At 37.8% G+C, this 7,120-nt stretch overlaps 1 pseudogene; it reads right to left on the bottom strand.

Annotated features, from left to right (window-relative positions):
• Nucleotides 1-4,037: 4,037 nt before the first annotated feature.
• The window catches only part of LOC146640993 (uncharacterized), an 8,598-nt pseudogene continuing 5,515 nt past the window's right edge, over nt 4,038-7,120 (bottom strand).

Below are 7,120 nucleotides of genomic sequence, written 5' to 3' on the forward strand. Positions count from 1 at the left end.
GACTCGTGTTTTTGACACTTTGACAGCAGTTTGACTTCTATGGCTGCTAGAATTTTTATTATAAAAATCTACAAAAACAATGAGATTATTTATTTTTTTACCTCTTTTCTGCATTTACCATAGACGGCATAAAACATGGATTTAGCTGCCAGGTTGGAAAAATTAAGCTAATGCTAATGTGCCATAAAGCTGCATTCTGCAAAGCCACCAGGTGGCGATAGCTGTGGTAGCAAACAGACATTTAGTCTGTAGAAGTCTATGAGAAAACGCTTTCTTACTTAACCTTTATAAACACTTTCCTAATGAGTTCATGGGGCCTGTCACTCATTCCAGGTTATACTGAAAACTACATTTAAAAAAAATAAATAAACAAATAAAATAAATGTGTTTTAAAATGAAGGATTATTTATGCTCATTGGCTAAGGACTTGTGACTGACAAGTCTTTAGCCAAAGACCAAGAGGTTTGACAGTCAGACCCACCTTTCATCACATTAGGTGTTTTGAAACTAAGATGAAAACACTAATCTCAAGGCTTCAAAACAGAACTTCAAAAACCAGGCGACGACATCACAGTAACTACATCCATCTTTCATACTAGCTGTGGCATTAGTGTATGACTTACCATTGTTTTACAATGGACTGAAGTTGTCTATGTGAGGGCTGTGAGCAGTGCTACTTCATGATTTTCCAGCTCCAGTTCAAAATCATCTGGATTCATTTTTTGAAAGTAATACTTATCACCTTATTTTGGAATTACTACTAATTTACTGTCTTTTCATGCTGCCGTTTTGATCTTTAATGGTGTTTTTTGTGCTTTGACATGTAGACTCTGCTGTCGCTCCCTTCCCTGTCCTGGCCGGATTTTTCACCAAATCGACATTTAACCGATACATCGTCCCCATCGAGCACCATGCAGTTGGAATTTTAGAGGACTGCAGAAAAGTTGCCTTGGCTGAAAACCCCTATCTGTAAGGAAATACCTCCACAAACAGATACAATCGCTCTGCTATAAATTAAGCATGGCACAGGTTGACACTGTAAGATCAGGGAATAGTCCTGTCTTTAATACAGACAACTGAAGAGACAGCTAAACTAAATCCATGCAGGAAAAACGTCAGGCAGACAAGACAAGTCAGGTAGTCTTTTAGTAACTCCAGCCAGGACCATATGTGGGCCCAGTAGTAGAGGAACCAAACAGAGCGCAGAGGTGAGGTGGGATTTGGGGTTCCTGCTTGTAGTGACCTGTTGCTCTATTTTATTTCAATATTAAGTGGAGCTGCTCTTACACAAGCAAGAACAATAGGGAAAAGAATTGCTCTTAATGAGGTTGGTTATGCGCACATTTACTGGTTGAGTTAATAGCTTCTTTTGTTATTTTAACTATTGTATTTTTACTGTAATATTTTCACATGCTTTATGCACATCATACACGCATGAATGGCATATGAGGGACATTTTAATCAGCTTGCAAAGTTGTTTTTCTGCACACACAGTCAAATATGTGGGTTTCTCATAGATGTCCGCACATGTGAATTTTTCATGCATGCTGTTGTTTTCATTACTCACTTCTGTGTGCTTGTGCGTGTGTGTGTTTATGGGCCACTGCAGCCCTCTTTATAAACACATCAGCTGGGCTGACAGTGCACAGCGGGAGGGAAAGAGAGCCTTGAGACAGCCTGAGACAGAGGTCTCATAAAAAATCACTTCTAATTTATTTCCCTCCAAATTGGAAAGTGCACGCTCACACCTGACTAAATCATCACGCGTCAACTGGAGACGGCCCCCCACTGCACGCTGACGAAACCTGATCTCAGTTTTACCGCTCAGGCCAAAGCCAGGCCTGCCAGGGAAACACAGCATCACGCCGCATACATACACAATTCTTAATGGTTTTTGCAGATGTGTTGTTCCTGATAGCCCCTCTAGCCTTGATCCCTAGTTCTCTCTACCTCACTGCACACTTGATCTGACCCACACTAGCAATCAAACCAATCACTATTTTTTTCATTTGTGGTTTACGTAGCCTCCATGTGACCTCTTGCTTTTTGCCACCATCTCCAGTCCAGCCTTTTGCTTCTTTGTATGATTCTACCAGTTTATTTTTCACCTCTCTTCTTCCAACTCTATCACATATCACACTCTATCAATTCAAGGCCTGAGCTAAGGATTCCTGCAGACCGACCTCCCATTCTAAGTGACTCCCATTCGATTTTTCTCTTTGTCCATTTCTTATTATGAATCTCACTACATCTTTCCTGTTGTCCAAGATAGATTGCCTATGTTCTAACATGGCTGCCATAAACCTAACACTACTCAAACAGCAGGGGTGGAGGGGTAGAGGCCATGGAAATATGTGCATGCATTTGGGTCTGTGACATATAATGTGTTTCTACACAAGCATCCACTGATTCAACCCCACCGGTGAGTCACGGGTCCAAAGGGTAAAATAAAGCCCGTTCAATATATGACATACTAACTAACACATCCACTCATATTGCAGCTCGTGTACTATAGGTCCATATCCAGTATCTGATCACAGTTCAACTCATAGTATTTTTACATTTGCCTAATAGAAAAATCAATGCATTTAAGGATTTTAGTTTTAGCTTTAGCATCTTTCATATTACTCATGCCATGGTCACATTTGCTGCTACCTCCTGTAAACCAGAAACGAATCAAAAAGAGATGGAAAAGGAACCTCAACAATTGAAGCTATGGCTGAACTGAGTTTAGATCAGAAGCATTTTGGACATGCTTTTGGGTTTATATGCAAAAGTTTTCCTCTTTAAAATGAATTTATTACAACCTGCAACTAGAAACAACAAGCCAATCGGTTCAGGCTTACTGTAATGTATTTAATCATGCAGGCAGATATGCAGCTAATAAATCTGCACCAAGTGTGTGATGCTATCATGTCAACATGGACCTAAACCTCTGATGAATCTTTCCACCAGCTTATTGAATCTATGGCAGGAAGAACTGATGTGGTAAAAAGGGGATCCAACCCACTACAAAATTTTAAAAAAAAGTAAATATGCAAAGAATTCAAAATTAGTTTGCTTTAAATTAAAAATACTGATATGTCAACAAACATTAACTATGAAAATGTCTAAATTCCTACCAATGAATCTATTAAAAAATCCAAAAGTATCTGGCTCTCAAAGAACGCGCTCCACATATTCATAAAAATCAATGAAATATTTTACTTACTGTTTTGTTCCAGGTGTAGAGATGTGTGTGGCACAAAAGCAGCTGGAAATAGCGCAAGATGAAACCGTCCCATTAACCTTTCCGGATTACCTTTGTCCCTCACGAGCTCCCGTCGTCTAAACTCCCTTGTTGGGGGATTCAGTTCTCTTCCAGTCATCCTGGGTTCTTGTAACTTTAAAATCAAAATCCTCGGTAATTCGCTTCACACACAAACTAGCGCTGGCTTAATTGCATTGAGACCAAACTAACCCCAAACGGGTTCACGATAATTAATTGAAATGATAAGAGCTGTCTTCTTTTTTGGCTAACCCCCCCCCCATCTGGTCACGTGGTCATAACTTACTAAACACGGCCCAAACATCACACTTACAGGTTTAATATTTTTGTTTTGTTTTTTTATTTATTTGTTTGTTTTTTGTTTTCCCCCTCGGGTAAACCATTACTTTCCTCTATGTACACCACGTGTTGTTCTACTGCTCACACTGCAAAAACCCACCTCCTTAATACTAGAAAAATACACTTATTTTTGGTGAAGATTTGCTTAAAACAAGTGAAATTATCTGCCCATGGGGTAAGTGTTTTTTTCTTAATAAGATTTCTTGAAATAAGAACAATATCTAGATTTAAATAAAGCTAAAAATAAGTATTTTACACTCATTCCAGGGAACAAATCAGAACAATTGAAACTTAAAATAAGCTTTAACCACTTATTGTAGGCCACAAATAAGATAATAAAGCTAAAAATAAGTCTTTTACACTTATTACAGGCAACAAATTAGAACAATTGAAACTTAAAATAAGCTTTAACCACTGATTGTAGGCCACAAATAAAGATAATAAAGCTAAAAATAAGTCTTTTACACTTATTCCAGGCAACCAATCATGGCTTGAAACCTAAAATAAGCTTTAACCACTTGTTCTAAGTAAAATGTTGAAGAAATTAAATCTGAAAATAGGCATAAAACACTTATTCTAACAAACAAATCAAGGCAAATAATCTAAAAACTAGTACATTAAATCATTTTAAAGATATTTCTTCTTTTTAAATTTAGCTAAACACTACTTTAAGATTATATTGCTGATTAAGGACAAAACAAAACTGAAACAGAGTAAAAGTGTCCATCTTTATTTGTCCATTTTAACAATAACCTGCAGATAATAAAGATACAATTGAACAGTACAGGTCCAACATTATGAGTTTAAGTGGTTTCAACATTTCAACAGCCTTAGAGGTTTCGCCATTGCCCCATTAAAATTGAAGAGTGACATAGGAAGACCACAAAGATTCTAATTTCTTCCGAATGACACCAAATACCACAAAACTTGTCTGGGTGAGTAAATGAACATTTTCCATTTTAGAAATAAGACCCAGATTGAAAAAAAAAAAACAAACAAAAACAAAACAGAAGTGCCCTCTCCTAATCTTATCTGAAATTTACACACTACTTTCCAATAAATGCATGCCATTCTGCCAGGGCTTTTCTGTAAGATGATGTAGTGTCATGCTCATGAATGGCATCCTGGAGAACTTCTGTCTGAATGACAGACAGCAGGGTTGCCACGCATTTGGGGTAAGTCAGATGGAGTGCATAAAAGTATGCCATCACATATATCATAGCCTCACCAATTTTTTCTTTGTCAAATGTTGTAACTGGTAAATTACCAACAGCAATGACACACTTGCAGCCATCGAACATCACTACTGGACATGACAAGCTTCGTTTCTGGAGGACAGCATCTGGATCTTCTGTAGGCTGCAAGACACAAAAGACATGACAGTCAACATCTTATGTTAATTGTATGTTTTTTTGCTGGGATTTGGTCATAACGTTGGAGATGTCATTATCCTGTTCTTTGTTGGTTACACACATTTTATAGTAGTTTTGACTTATGGTTTATCAAGCGACTCCTTATGTGACCACACTCGTGTACATTAAATACGTTATAAATTAATGAAAACAATAAATTATAGATTTAAGTCTTTCGGCTGAAACTGAAAAAGCATTTTTGAGTCATGTTTGACCGAAATATTTTGTTTGCCAAATTTTCTGTAGATCTTTATAAGCAAATTTTATAAAACTTACCTTCAGGACATGTAGAAATGCTTCAGAAGCATTCCCCATCTTTTTTGGTGGATGGGAAGGTGTGGGAAAGAGGAAGAGCCTTCATCAGTGCAAGGTGGGCTTCAGCTGGACAAAGCAGAAACAAACCTTCATAAACATAAATTTTAAAGGATGAGAACTTTGTATTCAAATGGTAAAACTTACTTTTGTCCATGGTCATTGGTGGATTCATTGCCTTCTTTGACACACCGTAGAACTCTACCCTGGAGCAGAATTCTTCCCATCTCAGTTTTACTTGACTGATGAACTTGTTGTTGTGGGGATCCAAAATTCTGCGAAGCTCACCCAACGCCTACAATAGGTTTAAAAAAATAAGTAGACAAATAAAATCAAAATAACTTTACTACCACACCAAATATATTTGAAATTAAAGTGATTATTTATTAACTCTTCCAAAAACTTACATGATGCAATTCTTTAAAGCATGGATATGCATCCAAGATGAGGCAAGCTCTGTTCTCCTCTTTCATGGTGTCTGAGTCAATGAAGGATCTTCTGGCTTCAAACTCGAGGTCTAATAGCTGGGACACATCTTCTTGGTTTGGTTTTGCCTTCTTACACATTTCTTGTAATGTTTTGTAATGTCTTGCTTGTATTTGCCGACTATCCTTGTCAGCTAAGATAGAGAGAAGTACAAGAGCATTTTGGTTTTTCATTGTTACTGAAGTAGACTTCCACAAAACATTAGCTACTACTGGCTGTGTGTTGATAACCATTTTACAAAATTACTAGTATGTACTCACATGAAGTGGAGGCATTGTCAGAATTTCTGACAGGTGATAACAGAGTAGATGCACCACTGGAAGAACTGCGATCAGCATCTTCATCATCAGCTTCTTCATCCCTTGGGTAGAGGTCAGTGAGCCTTCTCTTGGGCCGTCCCCTCTCCGGTGTTGGTCCTTGCCTTTTTACTGGTGTTTTCATATTTTGCAGCCTTTTCTCCTGGTGAAAATACATATATATCATGCCCCCTGAACAAAACAAAATGATTTATATATGAGACACAAATACAAGAACTTACGTGTTTTACGCTTGCATCATTATCCTGCAGCATAGGATAATATTCCACAACTTTTTTAGCCATTGCAGTGATTTCGGTCTTAGAGGGGTATTGCTCCATTTGGCCTTGGCTTGCTCTCAAAAGGGACACCATACTTGTGATTGTATTTCTCACCAATCTGCATCTCAGTTCTTTTGACATGACGCATGCCTGTTCCCTGCCGGAGCAGGCCAACTCCAGGTAACTCTTTCGGCATTGCTCCAACTCACTGTCGGTGTACAGAACATATTCCGGAGGACTGGGGAGCTGCAAGGTTTTCAGCTGGCTTACATTAGCATCAGCAGTTGGAGGGCCTGTTGCAACTACCCTGGGTGAAGAAGTTGTTTCAGGTTTCTGTGGTAGCGGATGGTCTTCCTGGTTTAGGGTGAGAAAATAAAAATGTCAAGTACTGCTAAAATAAAAGCATACTTTCTGGAGATTAGTTGAACTAAATATTTTTTACATAATACCTCAGGATGAATTATTGACCACACATGTTTTCTTCTGAGAAAGTGCTCAGGCCCAGAAAAAAGGTCCCTCAGATCATCACGGGTCAATGTTAAAAGCATGCGCTCGTCAATGCTTGCAGCTAACAAAAAGACAAACACCAGTTAAACTGTGCAAGCACATAACTGCACAAACATAACTGTTTTTTTAATATATATATACATATACACATACATATATATATATATATATATATATATATATATATATACGTATGTGTAAAAAAAAAAAAAAAAAAAC

Source organism: Rhamphochromis longiceps, linkage group LG23, assembly GCF_057381845.1.
Source record: "Rhamphochromis longiceps isolate RC_006_pf linkage group LG23, R_longiceps_female_GT1.1, whole genome shotgun sequence".
Taxonomy (NCBI): Eukaryota; Metazoa; Chordata; class Actinopteri; order Cichliformes; family Cichlidae; genus Rhamphochromis; species Rhamphochromis longiceps.